Source organism: Crinia signifera, chromosome 2 (assembly GCF_055691185.1).
Source record: "Crinia signifera chromosome 2, ASM5569118v1, whole genome shotgun sequence".
Taxonomy (NCBI): domain Eukaryota; kingdom Metazoa; phylum Chordata; class Amphibia; order Anura; family Myobatrachidae; genus Crinia; species Crinia signifera.
In genome coordinates, this window is record NC_139218.1 from 233955278 (window position 1) to 233980333 (window position 25056).

The window sequence follows — 25056 nt, forward strand, 5'->3', positions numbered from 1 at the left end:
TCCAGAGTTTAGAGGAGCCAGGTTCCTCTGAGAATGAGATAGTCGAGGTGACCATAGCATGGTCAGAGAGAAAGATAGGGGAGATATGTGAGGAAGATACTAGAGGGAAGAGGGTGTGTGAGAGGAGAAGATAATCAATGCAGGAGAGAGAGCCATGCGCAGCAGAGAGACATGTATATTCTCTGTCAGTAGGGTGGGAAGCTCCCATACATCAACCACTCCTAGGACACTAGTGAGAAGGGGTACACCCAACTTGGGGAAGGGCACGATTTGTCTAGCAGGGCTGAGGAAGTGAGGTTGAAGTCCCCCCAATAATAAGATCAGTATTAGCATAGGGTGTGAGAAGAGCTATTACATTTTGGAAAAAAAAGTTTTGAATACAGGGTTGGGGCATAGATATTAACTAGTGTGAAATAATTACAATATATTGTAGCACAGGCCAAAATGTATCTGCCTCCCTCATCAGAAACCACCTTTGTTATCTCCAGTGGGAGAGCCCTCCTGTAGAGAATAGCGACACCACGTGCATTGGAGTCGTATGAGGAAGAGGCAGCCATAGACCAGCCGAGCATCTGGAGATTCATAGTCTCTGGGGATTTTAGGTGAGTTTCCTGTAAGAAGACCAAGTCGGTTTTAGATTTGTTAAGGTACAATAATATATTCCTCCGCTTGGCCGGGGAATGTATACCGCCAACATTCCACGTACCAGTACAAAGATCAGGCATCATGCAGTATACCAATGAAAGATGTGTAACACCCTATGAGACTCAGTCCTCTGTCTCCACATTGGGAAGTGGAACAGTGGCTTTGCGTACCATCTGGAGTTTGAGCATTTAGAAAGGAGAAGGGAGGGGGGATTGAAAGGTGGAGAGCAGAGACATAGAACATAACAACAATAAAGGGCCGAGAAATGCTAGCATTTCAGGGTCTGACTTCCTTGAAAACTTAAAAAACAAATGGAAAGCAGCGCTTGTGAAGGTAATTAATTTATTAAAACCCAAATGTATTTGTATTTAAAATATTACAAAATTTCACATATACTGGCCGGTATTCCAATTTGTTATGTAATACAATATAATTTCTTATTAATATAATCGTAAGCTCTCACAACTAGAAATTAATAATACATAAAACAATCCACTTAATTAATTAAAATAATTATTTTCACAGCAGCATGATAAGTATCCAGCATATAGCACGGGAATACTCTGAGATATATCAACAGGTTGAGTCAATTCTCCTAAACTCTCTCACAGCTCTGGTTTTTATTTTAAAATATAATATACTAAATAAATTAGACACTTCAGATATTCTTATCCGTGGTAATTTTACTTGGACTTCTGCCGGTAATTACCGGACTTTATAATGTAATCACAGTCCCGATTGAATTATTTGGACATCATGCAATAAATAAAATTTGTTATACTTGCAAGTGGAGCTCAATACTTGTTGGGAGTGATCTCTTCCATGTAGTTGGCATCCTCAGGGTTTTCTCCCGGCTTATGATTTTTTGAATAAAACAGCCTTCTCTTGGAGCATACAGAACCTGGGCGGCAAGGTGGAATGTAGCCAGTAACCGGATCAGGATTTACGCGTTTCCCAGCCTCACTTTGCAATGTCAGCGGGTTTCTCAGAATCCTCCGTTCCTTGAAAACTCAACAAACATGAAGACAGTGAGAAGTATCCGGTAGGTGCTGTACCCGCATAACCGCCAACCCCATAGTTTGAAGTGGGGGTGTGTGGGCGTGGTCTGGAAGGTGGGGGGTCGGGCCAACCCTATGGACCCTTTCGACAACTAGGTCCTGGCAAACCGATTCTATTCCCAGTAGGGAGGGGAGGGTATTGCTTTGAAAGTGGGAGAGCGCTCCCCCTTTAATGGATTCGGATGTTGTTCCTATGGGAACGGTTTTCCATTTCCTCAATTTTGTTCCAGAGTTGATAGTTATCCTGGGTGAGTTTTTTAACTTGTTTTGTGACCTCTGCGATATCGTGGGAGTGAGCCCCAATTTGATTTTCGGTGATGGTGACTCTGAGTAAGTTGATGTGATATCCGCAACAGCTTTGGAGAGCAGGGGATCATGGTAGCAGTGATGGCTTACACCACTTCCACCTCTGTAGGTAACAGGTGAGCCAATACTGCGGTTTACAGTAGGTGTCCCAAGGGGCTAGAATCTTCACCAGTGGCCTTTTTGTGAGCAGGGAGGGGGCTCTCGTCTGCCTCATCGGGTGTTATTTTGCCTGTCCCTTTTCTTCTTTCCTGGCACGGTTGTAGAGGGGTAGATACACCGGGTGCAGCCAGGAATTTTTCCATCTGGCTGTGGACGTGGGGTCACAATAGGGCAGTAGGGAAGTTATAAATGCTGGGGAATTGTGTGGGTGGTGGATGTGTACCAGAAAAGACTGTACTTGTGGGCCCACCCTGTAACATACTGTATGTACAGTAGTACTGTACCTGTGCGGTAGTAGTTAAGGCTGAAAAAAGACGTTAGTCCATCAAGTTTAACCGACTGTACTGTACTGGACAGTATCTACAGTAACTTGTAACTACTGTACTGTACTGACTTGAGTAAAACATACTGTATCTGCAGTACAGTATACTGTACAGTAAGATTCCCTTAGTGGCCCAAAATGTATCCAGTTTTGATTGCAATTTATGAACAGTAGTTGCTGTAAACACCCCCACCGCCAATGAATGAATGTTACTGCTCTAATGGTGAAGATTCTTCTTAAAGTAATTCAGTACGGAATTTACAGTATTTTCCTCCAGTACAGTACAGTACATGGCCGCGTGTTCTTAGTATACAGTGGGCCTGTTAGTGAACAAAGGCCTGTTACAGTATTTTCACCATATACAGTACTATCTGGGGTTCAACCATTTACTGTACTGTACGTTACAGTCTATTTATTTTGACTTTTTATTTACAGTGCCAGCATCTGAAAGCCTCCCCACCACCCAGGAGGAGGAGCAGAGCACCTCCACCCCGCCCCAGGACCACGGTGGCCCAGAAGTGGGAAGCCAGAGCTCTGGCAGTGGTAATCATTGTTACTGTATTGTTACAGTCACTATTTTCTGAAAGTACTGTATACTGTAGTACTGAACTGTATTACTGTTATTATTTGCTTACTGTATTTTACAATACTTGATATCTTTTATACACAGGGCGTCTAGTCATTGACACGGACGTGGGGGAGGTGGAGGAAGAGGAGCAGGAGGGGCAGGAAACAGAGGAGACAGTCCCCAGCATGCACGGTAAGTATTGTACAGTATAACAACAGGGGTTACCCTGCCATGTGTACCGGATAATAGTGTACTGTACTCTACTTGTGGGCCCAACATGTGTACCATACTGTATAACACCTGTGGTCCGCCATGTACAGTGATTAACGCTGAAAAAAGACGTTAGCCCATCAAGTTCAACCTACTGTACGGTATCAGACTTCTAACTACTGACTTCAGTAAGTCATACTGTACAGTATCTACTGTATACTGTAGAATTCCCTTAGTGGCCAAAAATGTATCCAGTTTTGATTGAAATTCATGCACAGTATAAAATCTGGGGTACAACCATTTACAGTACTTTACGGTACAGTATGTTTACTGTATTTTTTTTTTTTTTTCTGTTGCAGTGTCCGAAACCATTCCCACCCCCGGGAGGAGGAGGAGCAGCAGCAGAGCAGCACCACCCCTGAGGAGCAGGCAGGACACCGCGTGGATGGTAAGTATTGTACAGTAAGTATTGTCTCAGTCCGTCAGTCTGCTCTCACTTGGCTCACCTATTTAATCTTTCCCTATCCTCTGGGATTTTCCCTTCCTCCTTCAAACACGCTCTTGTCTCCCCAATTCTCAAAAAAACTAATCTGGACCCCAACTCTCCATCCAACTACAGGCCCATCTCCCTCCTCCCTTTTGCCTCCAAGGTCCTAGAACGTCTGGCCTATAATCGTCTCCTAAGCCACCTTACTGCTAACTCCATTCTAGACCCCCTCCAATCCGGGTTCCGCCCTTTACATTCCTCTGAAACTGCCATGACCAAAGTCACTAACGATCTACTATCGGCTAAATCCAAAGGCCTCTTCTCTATCCTTATCCAGCTTGATCCGTCGGCTGCCTTTGACACTGTTGACCACCCTCTCCTGCTCAACACCCTCCGCTCCTTTGGCATCACTGGCATACTGTAGTTGTCTCCTGGTTCACCTCATACCTCTCTGATCGCTCCTTCTCCGTCTCCACTCCGAGCTCCTCCTCTCCAACTACCCCACAGCCAGTCGGTGTTCCCCAAGAGTCAGTCCCTCTCCTCTTCTCCCTCTACACCACCTCTCTGGGCACCCTCATCAGCTCCTATGGTTTCCATTACCACCTTTATGCTGATGATACCCTAATCTATCTCTCCTCCCCTACCTATCCCCATGACTCCTGTCCAAGGTCTCCGAATGCCTCATGGTCATCTGGATGACCCAATGCTTCCTGAAACTAAACATGGCTAAAACTGAACTTCTAATCTTCCATCCCCCGAACATCCCCTCTTCTCCCACTATCTCCATCAGCATTGATGAAACCGAGATCAGGTCCACCGACCAAATACTGTACAGTACATTGCAAACTAACCTATTTTTCTGTGCCTTTCCGTAGTACCACCCACCCAGATGACTGTAAGGCCACGCCGCCGACGCAGCTGTGACCATGCTCCCCCCGGCCCGTCAACAGCTGGTAAGTACTGGACTCTTCATTTCATCCTCTCTGGGACAGAGACAGCAGGGGTGACATATACTGTAGACAATGGGGACACGGGCAGGAACCAGGTGCTGCACAGTCCGTAAGACCCCCTCTCCTCCTAGTGTGGCGGCCGTGGCACATCTGGATGCCACGGCCAGAATAGATTTTGGTGACCCATAATTGCGGTGCAACTGTCATGGTTACACTACTGAACATGTTTCCTGGATACTCAGGGGCGTAACTAACTATTTAGCTCCCCCCCGCCACACGTTTATTTGGCGCCCCCCCACACCTAACCTGCCCCCCCTTTTTACCCGCGGTCTGCGTCTCGCCCGGCTCTCTGTCAGGACCTTCCTGACGTGACGGTCCCGGCCGGCTCCTGCTGCTACAATGAAAACGGACTCTTAGAAAATGGCTGCCCCCATACTGCAGACAGAAAACTGTCTGCAGTATGGGGGCAGCCATTTTCTAATTGTCAGTTTTCATTGCAGCAGGAGCCGGCCGGGACCGTGACGTCAGGAAGGTCCCGACAGAGAGCCGGGCGAGACGCAGACCGCGGGTAACTATAGCCCCGCAGCCCCCCCGGCGGCGCCCCCAATTTTTCTGCGCCCCCCCGCCACCGCGGGGGCTGCGGAGCTATAGTTACGCCACTGTGGATACTGTACAGTACAGTACATTGCAAACTAACCTCTTTTTCTGTGCCTTTCTGCAGTACCACCCACCCAGATGACACTGAGGCCCCGCCGCCGGCGAAGCAGTGACCCTGCTCCCCCCGGGCCGTCAACAGCTGGTAAGTACTGTACTCTCTATTTCATCCTCTCTGAGACAGAGATGGCAGGGGTGACACATACTGTACACAATGGGGACACTGACAGGAACCAGGTGCTACACAGTCTGTACAACCTCCCCTCTCCTCCCAGCACAGCGACCGTGACACATCCGGATGCCGCGGCCAGAATACATTTATTGTACGTGACCAGAATTGTGGTGCAACTGTCATGGTTACACTACTGAATATGTGTTCTGGATACTGTACAGTATGTTTCAAACTAACCTCTTTTTCTGTTCTTTTCTGCAGTTCCACCCACCCAGATGACCCTCCGCCACCGCCGCCAATGCAGAACCAGCGAACCATCCCCCCCCCCAGGCCATTGGCAGCTGGTAAGTACTGTACAGTACTCTGATTTCATCTGGGACAGAGACGGCAGGGGTGATGCATAGACAATGGGGACACTGACAGGAAACAGGGACTACTGTACATGGTTTATACTATCCATACGACTTCCCCTCTCCTCCCAGCACGACGGCCGTGACACATCCAGATGCTGAGGCCAGAATAGATCTTGTTTACCATAATTGTGGTGCAACTGTCAGTTACTGTACAGTACACATTACTGAACATGTGTCCTGGATACTGTACAGTACAATACAGTACTTTGCAAACTAACCTACAGTTTTTTCCTTTGGTTTTTCACAGACAACCGTGAAAGGCTGCGGATCCTGTGGCCCATTTTTCACACGATGGTTCGTCTGGTCTGCAGAGCTGTGGTGGCCAGCCAAACTCCCCCAGAGGACCCACTGTCTAGAGGTAAATCATACTGCACTGTATCTCTTCACCATGCTGGAAAGGGATATACAGTAGGAGTCATTATTTCAAGTGACTTAAAGGCAGGAAAGCAATGTACAGTACTGTACAGTAGCAAAGCAATGATGAAGGCTAGTTAGATGCTTGGTTGCATAGGGAGAGGAATCAGTAGCAGAAAAAAGAAGAGGGAACAGAGAAGGGAAAGGGGGGACATGATAGAAATCTTTAAATATACTGTATCAAGGGTTTGAACATACTGTAGTATAGGAGGGAAATTTTCTTCAAACGAAAAGAAGTTATAGAACATGAGGACATGCACTGAAACTGGAGGGAGGGAGGTACTGTAGGTACAGGTGAAATGTTAGAAAGAATTACTTCACAGAAAGGGTAGTGGATAAGTGGAATAGCGTCCCATCAGAGGTGGTAGAGGCTAAGACAGTAGAACAATTTAAACATGCTTGGGATAGGCATTTGAATATCCTTACAAATAAATAAGGATTAAAAAGGGTTGAGATGACCTGAAGGATAAATAAGGGGCAGACTTGATGGGGCAAATGGTTCTTATCTGCCGTCAAATTCTACTGCAGTACAGTATATGTTTCTACAGTTATTTATCTTAAAGTAGGGTTTTACAGTAGTTACTGTATCGTAATACTACAGTATCCCTTTTTTTCCCCCACAGAAAACTTCCGGAGGACTATGGTCAACATGGAGCTCGTTCTCCACCAACTGGTGGACCAATTATTTATTGGCGCCCTCCGCCAGCTTGTTTTTTTTTTTTATAAGATTAAAAGTTTAAACGTTTAATACTGTAGTTTTGTCTCTTTCTTTATTGACAGCAGATGATATGGGATACAATCAGTGGGGAAAGGGAAACGAGGTACTGTACTGTAGAGTACCGAACAATACAAAAGATACTGTAAAGATACTGTACAAACACGCACAACATCAATTTTTTATTTATTTTTATAAATTTTTTAAGGGGGGGCAGGGTGGTCAATTACAGTACACTTTTATTGACAGCGGAGGGATGACAAGGGATACAGTCCAATCAGTGGGGAAAAGGTAACAAGATACAGTACAGTACAGCACATATCAATAAAAACAATGGTAACATCACACACAACTTTTTTTTTTAATTTTTATATTTTTTTTTTTAGGAACAGCAGCACACACACACACGGAAAACACATGGAAGAGAAATACTGTAGCAGTAGCGCACGCAGGGGGGGTTTCTGAGTACCCAGAACCCCCCCAGGAGTCTAAAGGCCCTAGGCTGAAAGCTGAGGGTTCCCTCTTTCCATGGGTACAAGAATTTAAAAAATCGGCCCTTGGGAACCGGAGATATCTGACTTCAAAGCAGTGGTTCCCATCCAAGCCTGTTAATTGTTTTCCCAGTCAGATATTTCAGGTTCTGTCTGACTAAGAGTTTTTCTGAGGGTATATTCCAAAAGCTGGGACTCTCCCCCATTGGTGGACACTAGATATCAGCCTTCCAGCAGCTGGTTACTGCTCCAGCTCCACACACCTGGTATGTAGTTTTATATTCTCGTTGGCAGATTGCTCTGCCTCCTGAACTCTCATCCCCTAGTCCCCAATACCATTTAGTAGGTGGGATTCTCTCGTTTTTAATTCCATTAAAATCTAAGAAATCTATTTCTGGGAACTGAAGATATCTGCAGTCAAGCAAGCTGTCCTCCCACCAGAAAATTATGAATAATAAGCCCACTCCACTATACACCCCTCCTCTGCATATTAAACATCCCCTACCACCCTGGAAGTTATGTATCAGGGCCCCTTCACTCAGCCCAATGCCCCCTTCTCCCACCCCATCTCCCACCATCTGGGCAGTAAAGGGGTAATTAGTGGAAATTACTGATCCAGGCCCTACATGCTGAGCGGTTGATATAATACCCCCTACCACCCAGGGGACATCAAAGCTTCCCCCACCCCTACCGCTGGAGGATCGGTAGGTGCCCCAATACATTGCTATGCCCAGGGGTCTACACTGCTGTTGACGCCCCTGTATGTATGTATGTATGTATGTATGTATGTATATACAATATATATTATGTATGTGTGTATATATATATATATATATATATGTGTGTATATATTTTATTATTATTATTATTATTATTATTATTATTATCTATATACATTTGGTCTATATATATTACTTTAACTGACCCGGCATATACTGGGTCACCTAAGTGTTCATCTCCGTGCTTTGGTCCGCCCCTCTGGAAACCCCCTTCTGAAAATCCTGCGTTTGCCACTGTGTAGGGTGGGGTGAAGTGGGTTTTTTGTTTGTTCTTTTTTTGGGGGGGTGGGTACAGTAGTTTGGAACACTGACGCACACAGTGGACAGATCGGTGAAGGAAAATAGCAGATACTGGATGCACGGCGCCGCAATGGACTCAGCCGCAACTCGAAAGAAACACTTTTATTGACAGCACATGGATGACAAGGGATACAGTCGAATCAGTAGGGAAAAGGTAACAAAGTACTGTACAGCACAGAACAATAAAAACAATGGTAACATCACACAGTACTTTTTTTTTATTGCTTTTGTATTTTTGTTTTTTGTATTTTGTTTTTTTATTATATTTTTTTTAGTTTTGATTTTTGTATTTTTTTGAATATTATTTTTGCTTTTTTATGTTTTTATTTTTATTATGTTTTGTTTTACTGTAGGTTTGTTTTTGCAGGGGGTTAGGAACAGTGACACACACACGGAAAATAGATGGGTAAAAGGAAATACTGTACTGTATGGTGTGGTTGAAGATCATCACCAAGTTGTGCACAAGGGAGGACAAACTCTGGGCAATGGTGGTACTCTGGGCAATGGTGGTAAAGGTGTTGTGACATGATTGAGATGGACCCACGGTGTTATCCTCTTCATCCGTAGTAGTGCATTGATTGTATTGATTATCTTGGTTGTATGGTTCTGCTGAAGTTCAATCTTTTTACCACATCTTGTAATGATGTCTTGGGTCAAATTCGTTGGCAGTGCAAATTTCCCAGCCTTGCCATTGTAGTTGACACGATTTGCACATGTCAAATAGATGTCATGTGGCACATGCTCTTGGAAAAGATATTGTGCATATCTGTTGAGTTGTTCATCTGCTTTTCCATAAAGCACATTCTCAGTTTCTTCCGTGATGTCAGTAAGGGGAATATTGGGCAGAAGAAGACCATGAATTTCCCTGGATTTCGGCACTGCAGGGGTGCTGCACTGAATTGGTGCTCGAGGAAGCTGCAAAGTTACTTCACCCAAGTTCACCACTGGATGTGCTGTTGAAGACAGTTGTTCATGTCTATTGAAGTCCATTCTGCTGTCCACTTCACTGGGTGCATCCACTTCGCCGCCAGCATCAACTTCGCAGAGTGCATCCAGTTCGCCGAATGCATCCACTTCGCCTGGTCCATCCAATTCGCAGAGTTTGCAGAGTGCATCCAGTTCGCCATATGCATCCACTTCGCCCGATCCATCCAATTCTCAGAGTGCTTCCAGTCTGCCAGGTCCATCCTCAATGCGACATACAGGCACAGCTACTCAATGCATTTGTGGCATGTGTTTCTTCATTGCGTTGCCGATGGCGTCCTTCACTGCTTCGATGAGGGCGTCCTTCACTGATTCGATGAGGGCATCCTGCATTGATCCGATGGTGTCCTTCAAGGCATTTTTCAACACAGCATTTTCTATCTCCAGCCGATGTACCTTCGCTTGAAGGTCCTGTGCTCCATGGTCATCTTGCAGGTTGTCCGTCATCTTCCCCAATTCTTTTGCTCCAGAAATATTGGCAAAATCAAGCTTTCTTCTTGGTGAAGAATGTATTTGCTGACCTGGGTTTGAAACAAAATTTAAAACCAAAAAAATCATCATTTACATCATTACCCACTGCCTGTACCAGGGTTTCATCCATGCTGAGCACTGGCACATGTTCAGCCACTTCAGTCTCCTTGTGTGATGGGCCAGCTTCATTACCCACCGCCTGTACCAGGGTTTGATCCATGCTGAGCACTGGTACATATCCAGCCACTTCAGTCTCCTTCTGTGATGGGCCAGCTTCATTACCCACCGCCTGTACCAGGGTTTGATCCATGCTGAGCACTGGTACATATCCAGCCACTTTAGTCTCCTTCTGTGATGGGCCAGCTTCATTATCTGCAATAAAGAACGGCACATTGTTAACGTCATTCAAAGCACCATCAAACTGGTACAAACAAGCATTCTTGGCCTTGGCATTTTTCCTTGGCTTCATAGGTACATTCTCTTTTTGGGCATTTTTCTTCGCCTTTTTGGGTGGATGCTGTGGAGCCATTGCAGCCAAAGACAATTGTCTTTTGGTGGGACGTGCACTGCGTTTTCCATAGAAGGTTCCACTTGGTACGCTCATTGTTGTTTATCTACAAAAAAATATAAGTAAACATTAAATTGTGTACAGTATACAGTAAAGCATGTTAAGCACAATACATTATGGTTGAAATAACATCTAATCATGTGCACAACAGTTTAAACCTTTCATGTCCAACGTCTAGTGAGGCTCAACAGCCAGAGCACTACAGTTTAAAGTCAATGGTTAGCCATTTTAAAATCATGTAATATCAATGTAATAAAAAATGCTATGTTAAACAGTTTTAAAAAATAAAAAATGATTTACAACGGTTCAACCATAGTGTTTGACTCCACCCCCACCCAAAATAATAAATAAGCTTCTAGTGCGTCTCCTTTGCAAGTGATTCTCCTTTCCTTTGCAAATGAGTCTCCTTTGTAAGTGAGTCACATTTGCAATTGAGGTCATTTGCAAGTGAGTCTCATTTGCAAATGAGTCTCCTTTGCAAGTGATTCTCCTTTCCTTTGCAAATGAGTCTCTTTTGCAAGTGAGTCACATTTGCAAGTGAGGTCATTTGCAAGTGAGTCTCATTTGCAGGTAAATTCATTTGCAAATGAGTCTCATTTGCAAGTGCCTCTCAGACTCGTGGGAAAGCAGACTCGTGGGAAAGAAGGCCAGTGTGTCCCAAGGCGCAAGCCACATCCACGTAGCAAAGTACGGCAAACTACAGTTTAATAGCTAATCAGACGCTTCTGCGTCTCATTGGCTATTGTGACCGAAGCGCCGGGAGAAGGGAGCGTGCTTTAACGGGGGCCGTGCTTTACGGACAAGACTCGCTCGATACCGCTCGAACGAGTTTCAATCGGGCGCTTACAAAATGGCGCTCAATGCCGTGCAGACTCGTGGCGCAGCCACTGAACGAAACACGGCATTAAAGCTATCTGGCTACGGTCATGGCTGGTCGTGCATCTCATTAGCTATTGCGACCAAAGCGCCAGGAGGAGGGAGCGTGCTTTAACGGGGGCCGTGCTTTATGGACAGGACTCGCTCGATACCGCTCGAACGAGTTTCAATCGGGCGCTTACAAAATGGCGCCGTGCAGACTCGTGGCGAGACTCGTGGCGCAGCCACGGAACGAAACACGGCATTAAAGCTATCTGGCTACCGTCATGGCTGGTCGTGCATCTCATTAGCTATTGCGACCGAAGCGCCAGTAGGAGGGAGCGTGCTTTAACGGGGGACTTGCTTTACGGACAAGATACCTTATGGCTTTTAAAGGTGAGGCAATCCTGTGTTTGTATTTAATAGAGTGTGTGGTCACAGGCCACTGCACCCCTACCTGGGAAGTGGGTGCTGTTTGCACCCCATTCTTAGGAATGGTGAGTGTGTTGGTACTTCTGTATCTATCTAATACTTGGCAGATGAGCTTTAACCCAAGAAAAAAACACATGTTAATTTTAGCTATGACGTATAAGCAGTTGCCAGGTTCCTAAGAAAACCAGTTGCTAGTGTAGGACTTGCAGTGAAATGGGGTCCCTTGGCGATGGGCTGCAAGCTTAAATGCATTGATGAATTCATGAACTAAAACCCCATTATTCATTTAATTGATTATTTGAATGTTAAGGTGAGCCAGTTTGTTGTAGTGAGTGCTGGGCCCCCTGTGTTTGTATTTAAGAGTGTGTGGTCACGGGCCACTGCACCCCTACCTGGGAAGTGGGTGCTGTTTGCACCCCATTCATAGGAATGGCGAGTGTGTTGGTACTTCTGTATCTATCTATCTATATACAAACGGGTTGTTGAGCAGCACTCCCACTAGTAGTTAACTTGCCCCGGTGCCCTTCCAAAGAGGGATTTGGGGTCCCACAAAAATAGTACAGTTCGTAGGCGGCACCCGGAGACTCGTGCAAATGAGGAATGATGCAGAGATTGGTGATCAAACGTTTTCGATGTTTATTACCATCGTCATCAGGATAACATACAGGTTACAAGAACATACCTTTATGCTATAGCCAAAACCACGTGAAGCTACCCATTTCAGTTGCATCAGGGTACACACTCGTGTCCACCTTGCACGTCCCACACTACACCTAGAATACACCTGCGATCTTGTGACCACATTGCTCATCTGATTGTGATGCATTTTGTATTTTCCAGGATGTTTCCACCACACATCAGATTTGGGTTGACACAACGTGTCGACTTTGCCGGTCTCCGGCACATTGCGCTCCGTACGCAACTGACTCTCATCGGAATTACCTGTTTACAGGAGTACTGTGTAATATGATGTATTATGTGATATTGCAATGTATACTATCTTTAATACTGATAATGATGTTATCCCATAATTGGTGCCTTCACGGCACGATTTACTTGCTTCATTTACATGGATTATTGCGTTTCCTTTTAACCCTTCTTTCCTCCCTCGCTTTCTTCATTACACTTTTTCTACTATACTTTCACTTGCAACTCTTTGGTTTACTTTTACATTGTATTGCCTTACATTGTTTCTATGTATCAGAGTATGACACTTAGTTACCCCAACAACCGGGGACGGGATGATGACGTCATTTTTTGACGCATCACTCGGACCGGGACGGGTACCTTCACGTGGTTTTGGCTATAGCATAAAGGTATGTTCTTGTAACCTGTATGTTATCCTGATGACGATGGTAATAAACATCGAAAACGTTGGATCACCAATCTCTGCATCATTCCTCATTTGCACGAGTCTCTGGGTGCCGCCTACGAACTGTACTATATATATATATATATATATATATATATATATATATATATATCCATAGACAAAAAACCTTACGGTTTCACATGTCCCATTAAGGCTTCTTACACATGATCTGGCATTTCTGAAACCTGTTGTAACTCTTCCACTCAAACGCCAAAAAGCAATGAAATTACGATCATTAAGGCTGACGCCTTAATGGACGTGTTCCTTGCGCAATACAGATATGGTACGCCATCACAGCCTGTGGGTAAGTGCAGATTCAGCACTCTCACAGAGTGAGATTGCTGTCACTCACACAATGGTGGAGCTGCTAATTCACAGATTTGTGTGCTCATTGGAATACACACATGCAGTCTATGCAACTGAAGGTCTGAGCAGTAAACAGAGCCGAGAGGATGGAGTAAAAGTGGTGTTGATTGGGGTAGGAGGCAGTGTGGTGCGGATGGTGAGCAATAGAAATGCGTAGATGGTAGGAAGGCTAAGCAGCACTGATGGGGGACTAACAAAGCAGAAGGGTGGAAAACAGTGGCATAGATTGGGGAAGGTAAGACAGAGTGATGCGATTGGGTGGGAAACAGAGGAGCAGTTGGAGGAAAGAGCACTGATGGGGGAGGGGGTTTGGAGCAAAGGGGATAAAGGGAAAACAGTGCAGTACAGATGGAAGGACACTGTCATGGATGAGGCAGGCAGAGCAGCCTGGATGGAGGGGGAGACAGAGTATCACTAATAGATTGTTTTTTTTTTTTTTTCCTCTCCTGAGTGAAGTGAAGTGAAGGCCAATCGCCTCAATGGGTAAAACTACGAATGCTGCAGCTACGGTTGCAAAGCTGGATAAATTTAGAGCAACACATGCATCTAAATCAAACACGTCGAGTGTACCCAATTCACCTTCCTCACACGGAGAACTGGAGACATCTATTAATGAGCCTGCTCACTCAACACAGCAGATATTGAAAGCGATATCGGACTCAGAGCATAGAGTCACGGAAAAAATTGACCAAATGCAAACTGACATATCTCTCCTCAGGCAAGATGTGCAAAAAATTAGGGATAGAGTGAAAGAAACTGAACAGCGTATATCCCAACTAGAGGATGTCACACCATCTCTGACCAAAAAAATCGAGGAACTATCAGTACAAGTAACTTTGGTTAAATCTAAAATGACGGATTTGGAAGGAAGAAATAGACGTAACAATACCCGAGTGATTGGCCTACCAGAGAAGGTTGAGGGCTCAAACCCTGCAAAATTCATTGAGGACTGGCTCGTACAATTGTTCTCAAGAGAAGAATTTATGCAGCAATTTACAGTGGAGCGGGCCCATAGAGTGCCCTCACAGCCCCCGAAACCCGGAGCCTCACCTCGGACACTGATATTTAGACTGTTACACTACAGGGACAGAGATACAATACAACGCCTGGCAAGAACAAAGGGACCAATTCTTTACAACTCCCAACCGGTCTCATTTTATCCTGACTTTGCACCTGAAATACAAAAGGATCGGGCAAACTTTATCCATGTTAGACGAAGGCTGAGGGAGAGGAACATTTAATACTCAATGCTGTACCCAGCACGTCTGAGAGTTATCTTTGATAATAATACTTTTTTCTTTATCAGCCATAAGGAGGCAACAGAGTGGCTGGATCGCCAGCCTGGTGCGGGAAAATGATAAACGCATCCTTAGGTGGCCCTAGAGAAGAAGGGGAAAATAAAAACAGATCCGCCCTATAACTTTAAAAATATATATATGTATTTTTTTTTTCCTTTTCCTCTGTGTTTTTGATTTATTGCTTCTTAGGTCTTGGGGAGCAAAGGTACAGGTTTGTGGGGGGACCCTTAGCTGCTGCAAGAAGCTGTGGGTAGGTTTCCCTAAATGAGGGGAAAGATATCTGCACCCCCGGGGGGGGAAAAAAAGATGTAACTTGGGGGTAATTTTATTTTATTTTTTTATTAGTGTATATTCTTTTTCTTTTCTTTTTTTGTGGTTTTAAGGGGAATAGGTATACCACTAGCTCTAGAGGATATACAGGGAGGGGGGGGAGGGGGAAATGGGGGTGTGTATGTGTTGTTAGTCAAAGATGCCAAACTGCTATGTAACTGTGTACATTATCGTATTATTGTGATGATGCACTGTGCTTCACGGATGCTCTCTTCTAATTATGTATCGGCTAGGTTATTGTTCGGCAATACACTGTTATACAGATAGGCAAACCACTACTCGCCGTAATGCCAAATTGCAATATATTATTTGCTCTCCTTTACAAACTATGCATGCGCTTTGTGATTAACTGTTGTTGTTTTGCTACCCAAAGCGGGATTAGGCTATGGGTTACCTTTTCTATATTGTTGTGCAGAGAGATATGCTACTATACTATGGGTCGGAAATAATGTGGTACATTGCCGCTTACTTCTACCCATAGGATGGTTAAGGGTGCTGGATGCTATCCCGCACCACCACGTAATTACGTATATTGGTATTCTGCTGAAATTCCATACTGGGAACTGTTAATCTTTATCTCTATGGGGGAGATATGTCTATTTTTTTTGATAGGTTTGATCAACCCGGGGGACCGAGATACAATAAATGACAGTAAAACAACTAGCTGATCTAAAAAAAAAAAAAAAAAGAAAGAGAAAAGGGGTGGGGGGGGGGGGGGGGGAGGGAAAAAGGAAAAAAAGGGGGGCCCCTACAAAATACGCTGTATTCATTATTATATTATTATTAGTAATTCTGATAAAAAAAGGTGTGCAATTTGAATTAATACAGAGTATAATAGATCCCTACGGTAGATATGTTTTTTTAAAAGCTAAAGTATATGATCAACCATTTTTCATACTTGCAGTATATATTCCTCCCCCATACAATAATGAAATACTACGCAAGGCAGCCCTATTTGTCTCTACTGACCCTGATACACCGGTTATTTGTATGGGCGATTTTAACAATGTTATGAATTCAGATCTCGACAGGTGGAAGGAGTCCATTAGTTCTGGTACAAGAACAATTAACGTAGAACCGACCTCTTTCTCCAGACTGACAGGGGAGTTTGGTCTTATAGATATATGGAGAGTGAGAAATCCTTGTAAAGCTCAATTCTCCTGTTTTTCAGCTACTTATAATACTCTATCAAGGATTGACATGATCTTGATTTCTCAAGGTTTGGCTCCAGTAGTCAGTGATATTGACTACTTGCCGAGAGGCATATCGGACCACTCTCCTGTCATTATGAAGTTAGACCTCAATTTAGATAAGGGCCGAAGTACCTGGAAACTAAATCCCTACTGGTTAAAGATACTTGGAGAAAATAAGGAACTGGTTGAGCTCTGGCAAGAATACCTGATAAATAATAAGACCTATGAGAATGTTGGTATACGCCATGATGCCCTTAAAGCAGTTATACGAGGGACATTTATTAAAAAAAATAATGAAGTAAAAAGACTCAGCAAAGATAAAGAAAAGGAACTGGAGGACTCAGTCCAACAAATAGAGGCAGAATATGTTACGTCACAATCAGCCGGCGATAGGGGACGCATGCTTAAGGCACAGGAGGATACTGAATACCTGTACAGTAAAACAAAAAGGAAGCTAATGTTCTCTGGGCATCAGCAATATTATTTAGCAGAAACAGGGGGCAAGCAGTTGGCCTTCCTGTCTAAAGCATCATACAACAGAAATACAATAACTGGTATAACTAAATCTAATGGTGAAAAGTGCCACAGCGGCAGTGACATGACGGAGGTATTTGCTGCCTACTATATTAACCTATATAAATCCCGGGTTACTCGGACAGAGGACGAGATGCAGCAATACCTGAGTCATGTGAATTTGCGAGTATTGACGGGGGATGAGGCTGCCAAGCTAGAAGATCCCTTTACGCTGCAGGAAGTCGCAAGCGCAATCTCGTCCCTCCCGGCGTCTAAAGCTCCGGGGTGTGACGGGATTCCGGTAGAAGTATACAAATTATATGCTGATTTCTTTGTCCCATACCTAACGGATATGTTTAATTCACTATTGGAATGGGGTGTCCTCCCCCCGTCAATGCTGGAGTCTAGAATAATTGTAATACCAAAAAAGGATAAGAATTTAATGCTCCCCGAATTGTACAGGCCGATATCTCTGTTGAATACAGATGTTAAAATCATGGCCAAAATCCTCGCGTTAAGATTGAATTCCATTATAAATGTAATAATTCACCCAGATCAGTTAGGGTTTATGCCGGGGAGATCCACTACCCAGAACCTTCACAGATTATTTTACCATCTGCAGAGAGAGCAGGGAAAGACTTCGGGAGCCTTTGTTGTGTCCTTGGACGCAGCAAAGGCTTTCGACACAGTGGAGTGGCAATATCTCTGGGCAGTTCTGCATAGATATGCATTTGGACCGAGATTTATTGCCTGGTTGAAACTATTCTATGATTCACCAATAGCTAGAACCTCAGTGAATGGACATAGCTCAAACATCTTTAAGCTTTATAGAGGAACCAGACAAGGCTGCCCCTTATCACCGGCCCTTTTTGCAATAGCAATTGAGCCATTAGCATCCGTGATACGAGCTACAGATCAGATAAAGGGGATAAAAATAATGGACTATGAGGATAAAATAGCCCTCTACGCGGATGATATGCTCCTGTTTTTGGCTGATGCTGATGAGTCTCTGCAGACACTGTTGAGGGTGGTGGATGACTTTGGTTCATACTCAGGATTGAAAATAAACTGGGAAAAATCTAATATATTACCTATGTCAGGTTTAATTCCCGTAGATCATCAAAATAGTTGCCAGTTGAAATGGACCCTAAAATTTGAATACCTTGGGATATGGGTGTCCCCGAGTGTTAAAGATTATGTATCACTTAATGTAGACCCAATAACGGAGGAATTTAAGAACAGATCCAATATTTGGAAGAAACTTCCCATAACAGTTACGGGTCGTATAAATATGATAAAAATGATAATTCAACCAAAATATCTGTACGTATGGCAGAATTCACCAGTATATGTGCCAAAACGGGTCTTCTCGGCATTTGTTTCCATAGTTACTTCTTTTGTCTGGAAGAACAGTCCTCCTCGGGTGGCTTTAAAAACTTTGTGTAGATCAAAGGAGCAGGGAGGCCTGTCTCTTCCAGATTTTAGAAGTTATTATTTAGCTTCACAACTGGCATACCTGAGTGGTTGGATCTCCAACTGCGACCACATTTTGCTGGTCTTTTTAGAGGAACAATGTTCCTGGACAGATCCACCCCTACAACTACTTTTATCTGGGGAAAAAATAAATAAACTCCCACCAGTAATTCGCCAAGCCATCTTAGTATGGAGGCAAGTACATGTGATATATAACTGCAGAGGTACGGAAGCCGATTCGCCACTTTGGTATAACAATAAATATCCCGAGCTCAAGAAAATCTCTAAAGACAATATATGGAAAAGCAGGGGGATTAATAATATAGGACAACTTTACAATGAGGGCATTTTTAAGACATTCGAACAGCTCCAATGTGAACGGGACATCCCGAGCAAAGAATTCTATAGATATTTACAGCTGCGACATGCCATTACCGCACAATTTGGGGGGTTAACACTCGAAGTCTACTCATCCCCAATAAAGGTGGTTCTGGGTAATTTACGCAGTAAAGGCCAAGTCTCATATCTTTATGCTAACCTGAACGGGAAATGCCATGAGGAACAACTATGCCATTTGAAAGAGAAATGGGAACAAGATCTAGGCCCCTTTACAACAGAACAGTGGAATCAAGCAAAGGCCTCGATAAAAAATGCTACCGCAAATATTAGGTACCAAGAAATCTATTTCTTTATCCTGCATAGGGTCTACTGGTCTCCGGCAAGGATGCATAAGCACCAATTAAGAACAAACGACAGATGCCCAAGATGCAAGGCAGGACAGGCAGGGTTTTGGCATTTACTCTGGGAATGCCCAGAGATACAATTGTTCTGGAGGAGGGTTTGGCAGGATATTGAATGTATAGCCCCTACCGGGGTACAGTTTGGCCCAAGGGCCTGTATACTTGGAGCCGGGATGTATGATCTATGCTCCAAGGATACATACGCCTGCATTGTGTGTCTCTGTACGCTGGCTAAGGTAATAATAGCTCGGGTTTGGTTCTCAGATAAAAACCCTGAATTAATGAAGTGGAGAGCGCTAGTCAATGAAGTGCACAGACATGAGAAATTTATGTATAAAGAACGTAAAGCTATGAATAGATATCACGCAAAATGGGATCTGTGGTGCTCTTCGGCAATGTACGATCCCCGTATGGGCGAGAGTGCATGAGTGCAATAAAGTCCGGAGAGAGGGGAGTGAAGGGGTAATATACGAAAATAGATAGATCAAGTTTCTTAAGGGGGTGTTCCCTTATCCTTCTTTTTTTTTTTTTTTTACTTTTCTTTAATATATTAGTTGGCACGCTATAAGGCACACTATTAAAAGCTATAAAAATAGCTACCATATATACTCGAGTATAAGCCTACTTTTTCAGAACATTTTTTATGCTGAAAAAGCCCCCCTCGGCTTATACTCGAGTGAGGGTCCCACTTGGGTCAATACGTTTTCCCAGTTTTTTGTTGTAAAATTAGGTGCCTCGGCTTATATTCGAGTCGACTTATACTCGAGTATATACGGTATATGGCACCAATACCGATATATATATATATATAAGTAGTATAAAGTGCACAAATATATTAGAAATTATCAAAAGATAAAAATACTCACTATATAAGCACGATATAAACACGACAAAAAAACTAATAACCGTTCACTGTTATAAGGTATAGAGCAGTAGGTGGCTAATTGGAGATAAACTGAGAAGGGAAAGAGGGAAGAGGGTATACATGGTTATAGATACGTATATATATATATATATATATATATTTATATATTGTTTTTTTTTCCTCTCTATGCATGCACAAGCACTTTAAGAGCACAAATAAATTAGAAACTACTAAGAGATAAATGTAGCTACTTTGTAAGTAAGTTTTAAAATAATAATTTTTTTTTTTTTCCTCTCATTGACACAAAACTATGAGCAATAGATAAGATAAATTTATAAAGAAATTCCCTCCCCCCCATCCCTAAAGGAATTATAGGAATAGCGTGCACTCCGGCACTCTCGCCAGCGGGAATAGTTAACGATATCTATAGGGTGAACGTTTATAAGAACACGCCTGCCGAATGGTCTCGTGATTAGCGTAGGAATTGACAGCGTATAAGGAGCGAGCTAGGTGAAGACACACAGGATTATGAATTAATGTACTGTATGTAACTCTTTTTTTTTAAAAGTATGTAGTATTGTTACTATGCAATAATGGCATCTGCTATGTTTGTTTGTTTCTTCTTTGTATGTGAATCTGTTTAAAATATAAACGTAATAAAGAATATTAAAGTAAAAAAAAACTAATAGAGGGGAAGCCAGTGGCACAGATAGAAGGAAACAGTGGCATCTGTGTGGAAAGACAGGGCAGGGCAGATGGGAAAAGACACATTGGTGCAGATGAGGGAATACACACAGCAGTAGGTATCAGGGAAGACAGAGCAGCCTGAAGGCGTATAGGAGAAGAAAGTGTAGATGCATAGTAGTTGGGAGTATTCTAGTTTTTGCAATTATGAAAGATGTTTCTGGTAACTGTATGTGAATACTAAATGAAATGGATATATGTAGTGAGTGTGAAAGATGTTGGACCCTCAGTGGGATAGTTCTAGTAATAGTGTTTATTCTAGCACTCGCCATCTTTGAAAACCCATGCAGTTCCTCTACCCTGTCTGGGGTGTTGCTGTTTGCTGTAGTGTTTCTAGCACAGGTCTGGTTTGCAGTGCTGATATACAGATCACACTGTGCTGGAAGCACTACAGCAGACAGATACACCCCAGGCAGGGAAGCGGAACTGCATGGGTTTTCAAAGATGGCGGGTGCTAGAATGAACACTATAGTAACTCAGTGGGCTAGACAGTTTTAGATGATTGCAGGTACTTATTAGGCTGAGTGCGCCACATAACTGCTCAGACCTTCAGTTGCATAGACTGCATGTGTGTATTCCAATGAGTACACAAATCTGTGAATTAGCAGCTCCACCATTGTGTGAGTGACAGCAATCTCACTCTGTGAGAGTGCTGAATCTGCACTTACCCACAGGCTGTGATGGCGTACCATATCTGTATTGCGCAAGGAACACGTCCATTAAGGCGTCAGCCTTAATGATCGTAATTTCATTGCTTTTTGGCGTTTGAGTGGAAGAGTTACAACAGGTTTCAGAAATGCCAGATCATGTGTAAGAAGCCTTAATGGGACATGTGAAACCGTAAGGTTTTTTGTCTATGGAATTTCATAGCTTTTTTTTCATTTTTTTTTTTTTTTATTCAGAAATGTAAAATTTCACTGTAAGAATAAAGATTGGATTTTTATAAATGTTTAAAAAACAATAACACACCCTTGTCAACGAGCATTACCACTGGCTACAAGCATTACAAACCCCTGACAATGAGTATGACACCCATCCCAGAGCATGAAAGCCATCGCAATGAGGACACCCATCCCATGAAACCTAAGGTTTTTTGAGAGTCTGGCTCACCGCTCACTGTTCTGTGTCCCTGTGATCTCGCTGAAGTGCTCACCACTTTTTCTTATCTCCTCATTTCTGACTTCCTCAGTATTCAACGTGTGGCCAGCTCACCGGCCCCTTTTGCGAACTTAGCATAATTATGCGAGTTCAAATGGGAGAGCTGTAACTGGAGACATCTGTTATCTCCTGCTCTCCACGTGAGCTGGTCAGACTGGGATATTCTCAGCAGCGTGTTCCTCACATTTGTGGACTTGTATTTTTTTACAAAGGTTTAGAAAGGTAAATGTTTTGTTCAGTATTTATTTTACAACAAATGGCTGTGTGACTATTTTAATTGGGTTTGTGCAGACGGTTGTATTTTGTTCTGTTTGGCCTTTATCCTTGTGTTGTGCTTTTGGCATTGTTTCTTTGCCCTGTGTTTTTATTTAATTTATTTTATAATTGTTAGTGTGTTTAAAAGCCTGTTTGGGGGTTAGGTGAGGAAGAAGAGAGGAAGCATGGGAAATTACTAGGAGCATTCCAAAATGATTTCTTATTGGTTACCATTAAAATAACTTATTAATTCCAAATAAATTAATATAGAAGTACAGCATTATGGCACTTGCAATAAATACATTAGAGTACATTTTTTTTAATTTATAAGCCATAAAAAACAAAAAAAATAACAACTTTAAGAAAGATAACCTTACAGTTCACCTAAAAAAGATGCCGAGGGAAAAATGGAGAACTGCTCTAAAAAAAGAAACCAGCAGGACTCGCAATTTGTGCATTGAATACACTTTTGGAGAGAGACACTAAAATCCCCATTGAACAGAAATGGGGAGAAGTGCAGGGTGAACTGAGTTAGCTTCGCAAAATATTTTTGGAGAAGCAACAGAGCTGAATACAGGGAAGCACAAAATAGGAGAGAAAAGTTCACCACTCTCCAAAAAACATGCACACTCACCGTTATTTACGGCGACATAGGAGCATTGAATACATGCCAGTGTGTAGAAGCTATACTGTAGGGCATAATGTATCACGGGCATTGCAGTGTGGGGCATATGGTGAAAAAATGTTCTTCCTGTGGTGGCAAAGGTCTGTAAGTGCAGGGCCAAAAACTGGGGTGTAAGGTAGTCTTCTCCGGTGAGGCCATGCCCATTTTAATGAGACCATGCCCCTTGCCTGGGGCATAGAACAAATTACAAATGTATGGATAGGGTTAGGCTGCCAGTGTGTGTGTGTGTGTGTTTGTGTGTGTATGGACAGGGTTAAGCTATGGGTGTTTGAATTGATAGGGTTAGGCTGCAGGTGTGTGTGTGTGTATGTATAGAGTGTGCGGATGGGTGTGTGTGCAGATAGGGTAGGCTACATGTGTGTGTGGATGGTGTAAGGCTATGTGTGTATGGATACTGTTAGGCTATGTGTGTGTGGGGATAGGGTTAGGCTATGGGGGTGTGTATGGACAGGGTTAGGCTACATGTGTGTGCGTATATATATGGATAGGCTATGTGTGTGTGTGTTTGGCAACTGTGTTATATAGATATACATGACACGCTGACCCTACCAGGTCATGGATCAGCTGCAGGTGTGTTAGTTGGTATGTGTGGGAAGGGTTAGGCTACATATATATGTGTGTGTGTGCGCGCATATGTATGAATGTATGGATAGGCTATGGGTGTGTGTGTGTGTCTGTGTACAGGGTTGAGATACAGGTGCCAGAGTCAATGATGCCTACCTATACATGACGCGCTGATCCTACCAGGTCATGGAACTCCACCAGGCTGAGTGTTCCTCCCGGGGATGACGAACAATCTGTTCCTTCTGTCTGACTTGATGTTTCCCCTCCATCAGAGAATTTCAGGCAGCCGCTCCCCGGTATCCGCAGATGCTGAGCAGGAGCCAGGCCTCCTCCTTCTGGCATGGCAGTGGTGCGCTCTCTACGCATGTGCCTCCTCCCATGGTCCTCCCTGCAAAGGACCGTGGGAGGAGCTACACACGACTGTGCATGCCCAGCAGCCCTCCCGGGGCCATTTTGGCTTTGTACAACGATCAAATTAGTTTTTAGGGTACGATCAAATTCTAATGAAAGAAATGTGACCTATTTTAGTCTAAAAAAAAGGGAGGGAGGTAGCGAATCACACCATACCTCTGGTGCTATATTGAATAAAAAAATTAATAGCCATGGAAAGCCGCATATGACAACAAGCAAACCAGCTTGTAAGAAATAAAAGAAAACAATGGGACTAAAACACAGCATTAGCAATTATACCTTTGATTAAAGTTAAAAATTAAATGTAATATAGGTCCCCCTTTTCAATGATGGCACAAGACTCAGTTCAACTGAAATATCAAAAATATTTTATAGACACATAATAAAGTCATATACAAAAATATACATAAATCACATGTAATTAATGGTAAAACAATGTAACTTAAGGTGCTGGCATCCCAATTAATTAAAAGAAATGAACATAGGAGCAGCAGACCTCACTTGAAGCTCAGGCATGATGGTGATGGAGCCGTCGGAAAAGAGATGGGTGTATGTATGGTTAGGGTTATATGCTGCGGGATGTGTATGGTTAGGGTTATAAGCTGTGGGGTGTATATGGTTAGGGTTATAGGCTGCGGGGGGTGTGCATGGTTAAGGTTATAGGCTGCGGGGGGTGTGCATGGTTAGGTTTAAAGGTTGCGGGGGGTGTGCATGGTTAGGGTAATAGGCTGCAGGGTGTGTGTATGGTTAGGGTTATAGGCTGCAGGGTGTGTGTATGGTTAGGGTTATAGGCTGCGGGATGTGTGTGTGTGGTTAGGGTTATAGCCTGTGGGATGTGTGTGTGTGTATAGTTAGGGTTATAGGCTGCGGGGTGTGTGTGTATGGTTAGGGTTATAGGCTGCAGGGTGTGTGTGTGTATGGTTAGGGTTATAGGCTGCGGGATGCGTGTGTGTGTGTGTATGGTTAGGGTTATAGGCTGAGGGGTGTGTGTGTGTGTGTATGGTTAGGGTTATAGGCTGCAGGATGTGTGTATGTGTATGGTTAGGGTTATAGGCTGCGGGGGGTGTGTGTATGGTTAGGGTTATAGACTGTGGGGGGTGTGTATGGTTAGGGTTATAGACTGCAGGATGTGTGTG